The sequence below is a fragment of the Nuphar pumila genome, chromosome 14 (assembly GCF_984573655.1).
Source record: "Nuphar pumila chromosome 14, dmNupPumi1.hap1.1, whole genome shotgun sequence".
Lineage (NCBI taxonomy): Eukaryota > Viridiplantae > Streptophyta > Magnoliopsida > Nymphaeales > Nymphaeaceae > Nuphar > Nuphar pumila.
The window spans coordinates 90,365,312-90,377,352 of record NC_143262.1 but is presented as its reverse complement, the minus strand read 5'-3'; the positions used below and the strand labels follow the sequence as shown (position 1 = coordinate 90,377,352).

Here is a 12,041-nt window from a genome sequence, read left to right as displayed (position 1 = left end):
ATTATCTCTCAGGCTTGCACCAACTTAATCTGCATGGCAATTTCATAAGACATGCCAAGTTCCATAAGGCCTAGGTGCCCCTTCTTTTAAACCAGCACTTTATGTGCATCTTTGGTGGGACAATGTAGCTATATTTCAGAGGTCAGGTGATTATTTGTGGCAATAGATACCAAGCTGACAATTATAATGGATCTGTCTTTCCAAAGGTTGAGTGCTTACCTAACAGACACAAAGCAGAATAATCTGGTTTTCATGGTTACGGATAGACTATCTATCTAGATAAGGCTTTTAAGGAATGCACAACTTGGTTTTAAATGCTTTCAGGTGTGCTGCACAACTAAAAGGAATCACACAGTAAACATAAGTACACGAAAATGTGCAGAAAGGTAACAAGTAGATTCCATTTGACAGAACTTTTTAATGATATGGAGAGCAAAATGAACAAGCAGCAGCCCATTGCAGCCCAATAAAACTATGAACAAGTTCCGTTTTGACATGCATAGTGAAACAAGGTCATCTTCCTCCAGGGGACACTTTTCTTTAGCGCACAAATCAGGTATGTGTTAAAAAGTGTATATACATAAATGTATAGGTATATATAATTATATATAATACATGTATATTTATATATCATTTATATTTTTCCTTTTTTTATTTGTCTTTTTTAGGTTGTCTAGTTCTTTTTGAACTAGACTCAAACTAGTCAACATTTTTATGTTGACTAGTTTGAAAAGCCGTTGAAGCTAGACCAACGGATACAAATAGAGCCGCTCCTTTAGAGCCTCTTAAAGGCATTTCTCTCCCTCTTATGTATATAAATAGGGGTAACTCCCCTCTCATTGTAACAATGCTTTTTAAGAATTTTATGTGAATGAAATAAATTTGTTATTTTCTTCTTGAGTTCTCTCATTTGTGCCCTTTTGTGGGTTAATGCTAAGTTAGAATTATGGAGACAGACATTGGAAGCTAGAGGTTTTAAGTTGAGTAAGAGTAAGACTGAATATATGGAATGTCGGTTTAGTAAGCAACGAAGTAGTGATGGGAGTGTAGTGAAGCTTGGTGAGCAAGAAATACCGGTGAATGATTATTTCAAATATTTGGGATCCATCATTCAAAAGTATGGAGAAATTGATGGAGATGTAAATCATAGGATAAAGGTTGGGTGGATGAAATGGAAAAGTGCAACTGGAGTGTTGTGCGATCATAGAATGTCATTGCGGTTGAAGGGAAAGTTTTATAGGACGACTATTAGACCCGCTTTACTATATGGTACGAAATGTTGGGCTGCCAAGAGACATCATATTCAAAAAATGAGTGTAGCTGAGATGTGGATGCTTAGATGGATGTGTGGAAATACAATAAAAGATAAGATTCGAAACGAGGAGATACGTAAGAAGGTAGGTGTTGCACCCATTGAAAATAAGATGCGAGAGAATCGTTTATGGTGGTTTGGACATATTCGGCGAAGGCCTAATGATGCTCCAGTTAGAAGGCTGGAGAAATGGGAAAATATATTAGTTAAAAGAGGTCGGGGTAGGCCTAGGAAGACTTGGATGGAGATGATAGGAAAGGATATGAATGCTTTCAACCTCACCGAGGACATGGCATTGGATAGAAATGATTGGAGGAAAATGATTCATATGGAAGACCCAAAATGAATTTCTTTTTTGGTTCATATCGCTGACCCCAATTGTTTTGGGATGAAGGCGTAGTTGTTGTTGTTGTTGTTGTTGTTGTCTTTTTCTCTCTCCCTCACTCTTGTAAGAATGGATGACCGATAAAGTCACCATCATGCCCGTAAAACTAAATGATACCAATTATGTGATGTGGGCACATATTTGGGGGAAGGGGTTGTGGGGGTAGGTAGATGGTTCTTATTTGAAACCAAAACTAATTCGCACAAAAATTGAAAATGAGAAAGAGGTACCTCTCACGGAAGAAGAGAAAACCAAGGTATTAACTATATATGAGAAAAAATGGAAAGAATAGAGGATGAGGCATACCAAGATCATGTCTTTGCTAATTAATAGTGTAGATATCAAGAAATGCTCTAGTCTTGCGAAGTTTGATTATGTCAATAAGGCTTGAGAATACCTTAGAAATATGTATTCCCTTAAAGATATTGTATATGTATGTAATTTACAAGAAAAGGTGCGACTATGACCCAAAAGGACAAAAATATTAAAGAACACTATAATGAATTGTCTGAACTTTGAGAAGAGTTTACTCTTCTTAAGCCAAAGTGGCATTGTCCCGAAGATATCGAGCTTCGCCAAAAACAACTCGATATGAAACATTTTTACCAATTTGTAAATGGTTTGAAGCTGGAATTTGAAACCACCAAATATGCCCTTCTACGTAGAGGAACAATTCCATCTATTGTTGACACTATTGAGGAATTAACTATGGATGAGAATAGGCTAAAAAGCATATTCCAAATAATGAAGATGATTCTGTTTTAACTGTATCTAGATCGGGGAACTATATGCGCACTTATAGGCCGCCTCATTTCGGTAGACAATGTTAGAATATGGGTTGTATAATATATATACATGATAGGATTGTAACATATATTACCCTCTAGGGATATTTTGGTCTTTTGACCAATATAATTTTTTTGTAATATGTGTCGCCCAATAAGGGATGTTTTTACTTCAGTTTGTAATATGATATATTGTCGAGGACATTTTTGTCCTTGACAATATGATAGCAATATAGTTGTTGGAGCTCCCAACAGCTAGATTTCTAGCCGTTGGGGAGCCCCAACAACTACACTGTGGGGAGCCTCTCACTCCCCTTTAGTCTATAAATATGGGAATTAGTCTTCTTGTAAAGGCATGCATTTTTTGTGCATTTGACACTTTATTTTTTATTGTGTTTTCAGTTTCTCTAAGCCCATAAGTGACTAGTGTGCTTGTGTTTTTTGCCCTTTTGTGTGGGTGTATATGTGCCTCTTGTTTGAGGTGTGTGAAAAGTTTGTGATTTCATTACATAGTATTAGAGCCATTGCAATCTTGATCGTAGTAAAGCGTGCTCGTGTGGACGTGAGATCGTGGACTCGTGGTGCTCAAAAGTCTTATGCTTCCATATCTTTCTTCTTTCTTTCTATCTCTTTATCATTCTCTCTCTTTCGTTTCTTATATCTATGGAAGATGAACGAGAAATGGTTGTCACCATACCTGTAAGACTCAATGACAAACTATGTGATGTGGGCATCCATAGTGAAGCACAAGATTTGGAAAAAGGTTCTATGGGGTTTGGTAGATGGATCCGAGAAAGAACCAAAGCTTATGCTTTCAAAGAGTGAAAACGGCAAAGAAATTGCACTTCAAGGAGATGAGATGAACAAGGCCATTGCGAACTATGAAAAGAGATGGAAGGAGTGGAAGATGAGTCATTCCAAAATCATGGGATGGCTCATTAATAGTGTTGAAATATAAAAATGCTCTAGCTTAGCAAAGTTTAAATTTGCTAGTGATGCTTAGAAATATCTCCAAGATATGTATTCTCTAAAGGATCTAGCTCATATATGAAATCTCCAAAAGAAAAAAAGATTTATGACCCAAGGAGATATGAGCATAAGAGAATACTACAAAGCTCTTTCTCTCCTTTGAGATGAATTGACTCTTTTAGAGCTAAGTGGCATTGCCCACTTGACATAAAACTCCGAGAAAAACAAATCAACTCAGAACATTTCTATTGTTTCATAAATGGGCTTAGGCCTGAATTTAAAGGGAACAAATCGGCCCTTCTTTATAGAGGTGGTGTTCCTTCTATAGTAAAAACCTTAGAAGAATTAACTATGAAAGAGAATAGATTAAAGAAATTCTTCCATAGCAAAGATGAAGAATCAATGCTTGCTATGTCAAGACCCAAAAATCATACCAAGGCATATAAGCCTCCTCACTTTGGAAAAAAACAAAATGACTATGGAAGAGCTTAAATGACTATGAAAGAAATCAAGTGATTACGAATACAAAAAATATGGTAAGATAATATGCCACTTCTGCAAAAAGTTGGGTCCCATCAAACCTTTCGGTCCAAAAAGGAAAATTGAAAAGAAAACAGCCGCTATGGGATCATTAAATGAAAGAGTTGGTGTAGATGAAGGCTTCAAGAATGTTTCATTTGCTCAACTCATGGAAATCCTTCAACCACTAATTAAAGGCCAAGCTTCCTCACTCTCCGGTGCGGCCTTTTCAACATGCGTGGACCCTGATAAGAACTCTTGGATTCTTGATTCTGGTGTCTCTTTTCATATTACTCCTAATGAGTTCATACTATTCAAATGTATTATTAACTCTAATGATTCTTATGTTTCAACCGCCGATAGAACGTCTTTCAAAATTAAAAGCTTGGGTACTTTACAAAATTCTTTTAAAATTAATCAAAAATTTATTATCCCAAATATTAGAGTAGTACCTAAACTTAACCTCAACCTTTTATCAGTTTCTCAAATTACCGACCATAGATGTAAGGTCATTTTTTCATCTAATGATTGCTTGGTACAGGATCTCCAATCCAAGAAGCCTACTACATGGACAATTTGGAAACTACCAAATCAAAAATTTTGTAATTTTGTTGAGAAGAAAAGTATTGAACATTGACATAGGAGATTAGGACATCCAAGTATGTCAAAAATGTATTTATTTCCTTTTCTTGAAAGTTGTAATGAAAAGGATTTTGTTTGTGAATATTGCATACTTGGAAAAATGAAGACTTTATCTTTCGAAAATAGCCAATTTATATCTAAAGAACCTTTTGAGTTAATACATTCGGATATATGGGGACCGACACCAGTTATGTCTAAAGGAAGAGTTTTTTATTATATGATTTTTTTGGATGATTATAGTAGGCACACGTGGATTTATTTTCTTAGACATAAATCTGAAGTATTTGAATGTTTTCAAAAATTCTATAATTATGTCAAAAATCAATTCAAAACCTTTAGATCTGATTCAAGGGAAGAATTTTTATCAAAAGATTTTAAAAGTTTTCTTTATCAACAAGGGATTACTCATCAAAAGTGTTGTCATTACACCCCACAACAAAATGGATTGGCCGAAAGAAAACATTGGTACATTATTGAAACCACTAGAACTCTTCTAATATCTAAAATTATTCCAAAAAAGTTTCTGGCCGAAGCCGCTCTTACGGAGATTTATTTAATTAATAGAATACCTTCCACCATTCTTGAAAATACTTCTCCCATTGAAAAATTATTTAAAATCTCTCCCGATTATTCAAGATTAAGAACTTTTGGTTGTAGATGTTTTGTTCTTTCCAACAAAAATGATACGCTTTCCGCTAAGGCCATCTCTTGTGTTTTCTTAGAATATGTCAAAAACCAAAAAGGGTTTAGGTGTTATAATATTGAGAAAGACAAACTTTATGTTTCAAGGAATGTAAATTTTCTTGAAAAAAGAAAATGGTTTTGAAAAAATTGAGTCTAGGAAATCATTTGAGTATTTATTTTTGTTTAATCTAATGTATGAGTATAAAGATGATACTATTGATAACATGAATGAAAGTAATGATATGAATGAGAATGTCAATGGTAACACTCATGATGCACATGAAAACGATATGACCATCGTTGAACTTCACAATGAACTTCAACATACTCTTGTCGTACACAAGCACCTAGTAGGTTTGTATGAGCCGTTTGAGCCTCACTATAGAGCTTGCCTTATGGCCATACACTCCTATGTAGAACCCTCCTATAATGAGGCAAAAAATCATCATGAATGAATTGCGGTCATGAATAATGAATTAGAAGCCTTAGAAAAGGCCAAGACTTGGGAGATTCAATCATTACCTATAGGAAAGAAAACCATAGGATGTATATGGGTCTTTAAAATTAAAACCAAAAGTGATGGAACATTAGAAAGATACAAAGTTAGGCTAGTTGCCAAAGGATATAGTCAAGAATATGGGATAGATTATGAGGAAACATTTGCCCTAGTAGCTAGGATGACTACAGTTTGAACTTTCATCACCATCGCATCTATTAGAAAATGGCTTACCTTTCAAATGGATGTTGAAAATGCCTTTTTAAATGAAACCCTTAATGAAGAAGTCTATATGGAACCTTCACCCAGGTTAGGTTTGGCACATGAAAAAGTTCTTCGTTTACGAAAGGATTTGTATGGTTTAAAACAAGTTTCTAAGGCTTAGTATGATCGTTTTAGTAATGTGATGGTTCAACTAGAATTTAGATCTTGTTATAGTGATATTGCTTTGTTTGTTAAGTCCTCTGATGCAGGTATAATTATTTTGCTCCTTTGTATGGATGATATGATTATCATAGAAGGTGATAAACAAAGAGTTAGTCATATGAAGGATGTTATCAAAAAACACTTTGATATCACAAATATTGACTTTTTTGACATTTTCTTGGAATAGAAGTTGCTTACTCACCCCGAAGGTATTTGTTGTCTCAGACTAAGTATGTAGTCGAGATAATTGAAAGGTCAAGTCTTACGGATGAAAAGAGAGTGGGCACGCTAAAGGTCATCAATTCAAAGATGAAGAAAGATAATGAAGAACTTTTAAAAGATACAACTCCATATCGCCAAATGATTGGCGCCTTAACTTATCTTTCTATTACTCATCCTGATATTGCCCGTGCTATTCATACTGCTAATTACCCTAGTTAGCCCTACCTATCCTATACTGAATCCAAATTACAAATCGTGAAAATCAATTTTCGATCTGTAGATATCATGTTTTTACTAGACCCTGTCAAAAACAACGTTGGGATCTTGACCGGTTTCTGTCTGACAACTTCCGAAAATTCCCTAGGCCTGGTCCCTATTGAAGCCATAAGAGAACAAGAAGAGAAACATACTATAAAAGGGGAAGGTTCTAACACAAGTAGAAAACTTCATTCTATTTCGTGAATGAGAGTGTACCCTCTTATATGGGTCGACCTCTCTAGAGGGTTACAAAAGAAAAGTAACATAAAGAGTCATTTTACAAGTTTACCCCTTACCTATGAGACTATATACAAAAGAATAAAAACCAAGTAAAAGCTAAATTACATATATGTTTCAACACTCCCCTGAATTATGTAAGAGAATCATTCCGAGTTTGGAAAGGAAAGTATTGAAATGCGCAGGAGCCAAACTTTTCATAAACACATATGCAATCTGACTCTTCAAGCTCACATGATTCAAAGCAATGATTTCATCTTCATAAGCCCTTCTTATATAGTGACAATTTATTTCAATGTGTTTGGTTCGCTTATGAAATTATGGATTCCTTGCAATACGGATAACACTCATGTTGTCACAATACAACTGAGTTTTGTCTGCACTTGAAATTCCTAACTTACTCAATAGCCATTGTATCCAAACTATCTCAGTTGTGACTTGAGTCATTGATCTGTATTCTGCTTCGGCAGTGGATAAAACTCTCACTACGGTACATATGAGTCTTGTAATGAGAATAGTTAGATATGTTAAAAATACTATCAATCATAGTTTATTTTTTATCATCTTCATCCTCATTAGATGTTATTGTCTGTACTAACTTTAATTGAGGAGGAGATGTAAATGATCGTCGCTCAACCACTTGTTTCTGTATTTTTGTAGGTGATTCCTTAATATTTTGGAGATGCAAGGTATCCCTATCTTCCACGTAAGCAGAGTATCAAGAAATGGCCACTACGACTTCTGAATTAGTGTGGTTGCAACAGTTACTCGAAGACTTGAGTTTTCAACGGTACATATCATGCAAAAAAGAAAAATAAATAAATAAATGAAGCGCTAAGAAAAAAAAATTCTTGATGCATAACAAAGTCTCTCAAGTTCCAACCAATGCACAACTAGAAAAGAAAACGAACCCACCAGCTAAATGCAAAATCCAGAAAAGAGAGAAACGAAAAAAAACTTAATTTGAGGATCAAAGTTAACTCTATCATCCAAAAAATCATAAAACCCAAAACATTCTCATGCATCCAAAGAAAATGGAAAAGATGAACAAATAAATTAATGAATAAAAATAAAATAAAAACCATGAGTGTTGGTTCCAAACAGGGGAATACCAATCCAACCAAATTGAAAGAGAAACAAAATCCAATTGAAAAAACTTAACTTGAGAGAGAGAGAGAGAGATATCAGGATGAATCAAACCTCAGGTCACGAGACTCGAGATTGCGGCCCGCCTCGCCTGGGCTGCCTAGTTGTGGGGTCGCACGGCGGGGGCGGGGGCGGAGCGGTGGAGAGAGGGGGCTACCACCACAGTAGGGTCGCGGGGAGTAGGGAAGGGAGGAGGGCTTGAGAGAGAGAGAGAGGAGATAAGGGATTTCTTAGAGAGAGGGGAGAGAGGATTAGAATTTAGTAGGCATGTCGTGCATCAGTGGATTCGGGTCAGGGTGGGCACTATCACAGGCCTTCAGAACTTCAGGGTGGAAACTGTTCCGGGTTAGGGTGGGGGGTCAGCTGGTTAGGATGCCCACTCTCCTCCTAACGTAGCTCAGCCCCTTGTTTGAGGAGTAAGGGCATGTTTGGAAACGAAAAAGATGTACAGGAAAAGTGATGCAAAATAGAAAAACCGTACAAATTTTTTGACCCTTCCAAACTAAAGAAACATTTTCACTGAAAGAGTTTTTCTAAAAATTACACTTTTTATAAGAAACATAAAAATTGCACTTTTTTATAAGAAACATTGTTTCATGAATGGGGGTGGAGGAATGTTTTTTACCAGAAAATTTATTTTTACACTCCCCACCTCTCAACTCACCAGGTCTCACCACCACCACCCACCATCTCACCATCACCACCCCTATTCATCTCACCACCACCCTTGGCCTCCTCTCTCTCATTTTTTTCATCTTTTCTTACTATGTTTTTCTCATGCTATACAAACAAACTAAATACTTTATTTTGGAAAACTATTATCCGTATATGTAAGTGTTCATGTCCAGGGACATGCCGCCAAACCCAGTGACATAGGTTGAGAGCCTGCCATTTGGTTTTAAGTTTTTTTTTTTTTTAATTTATAACTCAAAGAAACCGCACCCTTCACTGAGAGTGATTTTAACTTACGTTAAAAGAATGAGTAAAAACCAATTATATATAAACCGACTCCAACTCCAACTCCAACTCCAACTCCAACTCCATGCCAATGCCATAAATCTCAGTAATGAGATTTTTCAGTGAGAGAAAAAACTCATTATAGCTTTAAATTTTTGTTTTCTTGAGAAAAAAACATTGGAGAATTATTAACAAACATGTCATGCAAAACAAATAGAACATTTATAAAGGTATGAATAAAATATGAAAATTATTTTAGCGTTGTTTCGTTCACATAAGCATCACAATAACATCTTAATATTTCCTAAACAATGTGTTAGTTTCCAGGTTATATCCACTTACGAACATCACCATTTTGTTGATATTTTGCATAGTTTGATAATAGGCTGGGCCCTTATTCACAAGGCCTATAACAATTGACAGCCATGCACGTATTGCTAGGAAAGAAAATGAGTTGGCTATGTTCATCTCGTAAAGAACTTTTTCAAACTTGTAAAATAAGATCTCTAAACCAAATATGAACAACAGGTGTTCTGCCCATCTTAGCTTGTAAACTCATTAGCAGTAAATATATTTTAAACACATTTTTTTATTTTACTTGGAGAAACCACCCCAGGCGCAGAGACCTAGCCGGCTGGCTCAGTCTGCCGTACTTATGGTCTCTGTTCAAGTTAGCGTAAAACTTTGAGAGCTTACCCTTCGATCCCGAAGAGTCGCCAAGCTCCGGCTTCCCCATAGAGGTGCCCATGAGATTTGAACCTAGATTGCCCATCAGACAGTAGGCCCCATTTCACTACGCCAAGCCCTTTGGGTATATATATATATATATATGAGAGAGAGAGTAATGTGCTGATACCATATTATACATCACATCTTTTGTTTTTGTTTTTTTACACCTAATACCATAGATGTTAGTGGGCACAGGCTTTTTGATCACCGGAATCTAACTTGCATATAAGTTTTCTCGTTAACCAAAATCAATGGTTATAAAGGTACTCGTGTAAAACCTGTGATTATCTTGATAATTAAAATGACTATATGATGGTATTGATGTGATTGTGATTATATTTAGACATTCTTGATTGTCTTGGTTTTCTTGAAAATCTTGAGTTGGTGATATTCTTGATTTTCTCTAATTTCTTTATTTTCTTGAATTTCTTGACTTTCTTGATTTTCTTGGTTTCGAGTAATTATAAATCTTTGTCTTAATATATGAATAATATTTCAAGAATAATCGAAAAAGACCAGTCACAAATAATTTTTTTTGAGTTGTTGTGAATTGGATCTCGAATTTTGGTTTTGAATCCAAAATCGCTATTTGGATCTAAGTTGGATTCGTGGTTTGGTTTGGGTTGGTTTGGGTTGGGTTGGGTTGAATCTAATTCAAATTAGCACTTGGACCCAATGGATGTGTTTTGGACCCTCATGGGGGACGTCCATTGTGGATCCTCATTAGGATCCAAGCGCCCACTTAGTTTCCATAACTTCTAGTTTTAAATTCATAAAAATTTAAATTAAGCAAAATAAAGGGAGGATAATTAAGACCTTTAAATTAAAGGTTTTTAACTTTTAAATATAGGGGACGTCACACACATCTAGAGGAGTCCATATGAAATATAAAATATAAAATATAAAAAATAATCAAAATAAATCATAATTAGGATTCTAGAGTTTTTTTTTTCTAGAAGTGTCATCTCTCCCCTCCGCACATTTTTAGAGATGGAGGGTCCAAATATTATTGATCTAGGGTTGGGGAGAGTATAAAAATACACCCATCCCACATGCCCTTCACTTTTTGAGAAAAATATCTCTCTTTTTTCTTCCTTTCTCGCATTTTCTATTTTCTTCTTGCTTTTTGGGTTTTTTCTCTCCTCCAAAACGTGTAGGAGCCTTAGAGAATCCTTTGTGCAACCATTAAACCTACACTTAGTCGTTGGGTGGTGGTGGAATAGGAATCAGATCGTCCATTTTTGTGTTCTGACCCTGAAAACTGATCGTAGACATGTAAGATTTGCGTAGCTAATGTTTTGTATATACTCAGAGAATGTATGTTTTGATTATTTAGATTTTCAACAACTTTTAATATATTCTAGATTTGTTATTTATGTTTTCATGGTTGAATAATTTGTTTCTTGGATCAAATACCTAAATAATGAGTTTTTCCTAAAAACGATTTTGAAAAACACGCAAAATTAGAGCTTTGTTATTATTTCATATTAGATCTAATCAAAATATGATTCTTTCTTATATTATTCATGTATTAAGTTAAATTAAATAAAAATAACTAGATTCTAAAGGTTTTATAATCTTAAAAGGCCTTTTACAAAATCGTTTTTTGAGAAACCTAGAGTTATGATATTTGATAAAAAAATTCTGACCAGTTTCAGAAAAAAATTGATAACTCTGTGAATATCAGTCCAAAAAATTCAAATAAAATACTATAATCATCTACACATATTGATCTTGAATTTAAAATCTTGTTTTGCTCATTTTAGATTTGTATAGATGCAAATATATATATTTTAACAGAGCTCTAATTTCTGACTTTGTTTATAGGATGATTTTGATACATCTTTGATAAAATTGTAAACGCCTATGAAAAACAATTCTAAATATTTTATAAAAAGTTTGGGTGAATCTTAACACCAAATATGAGATTGTGTATAAAGGATTTTGTCAAAAACATTCTGAAAAAAAAAACTAATAAATACCTTAATCCGATTAAAATGTTGTAGATTATAGATTTTGGACCGAAACTCTGTTAGAATAGGGTTTCGTAAATAATTTTTTATTATTTATGTATTTATTTGTTTTGTGAACGGTTTAATGGGTTGTATTTTTGGCAGGTGTAGGTGACCACAATAAAAATACCACGATTTTATAAGTACTTTGTTATTTTTGACAGATTTTACAAAATCGGGTTACCAGAGATCCGAATTTGCTTTGACGACTTATACTTGTTTTTAATTAGCAGCATGCTAGAAGCTTATGATTTTGTTATAC

At 34.7% G+C, this 12,041-nt stretch overlaps 1 protein-coding gene across 2 annotated transcripts in view; it reads right to left on the bottom strand.

The window, feature by feature from the left end:
- LOC149817376 (uncharacterized) overlaps window positions 1-8,360 on the bottom strand; it is a 38,103-nt gene extending 29,743 nt beyond the window's left edge. The window contains exon 1 of one of the 2 annotated variants that reach the window (XM_089987731.1): window positions 8,136-8,360. The gene's annotated coding sequence lies outside the window, so the exon portion shown is untranslated. The remainder of the gene's footprint in view (window positions 1-8,135) is intronic. The other variant, XM_089987732.1, reaches the window with a different exon arrangement.
- Between the last annotated feature and the right edge of the window lie 3,681 nt (window positions 8,361-12,041).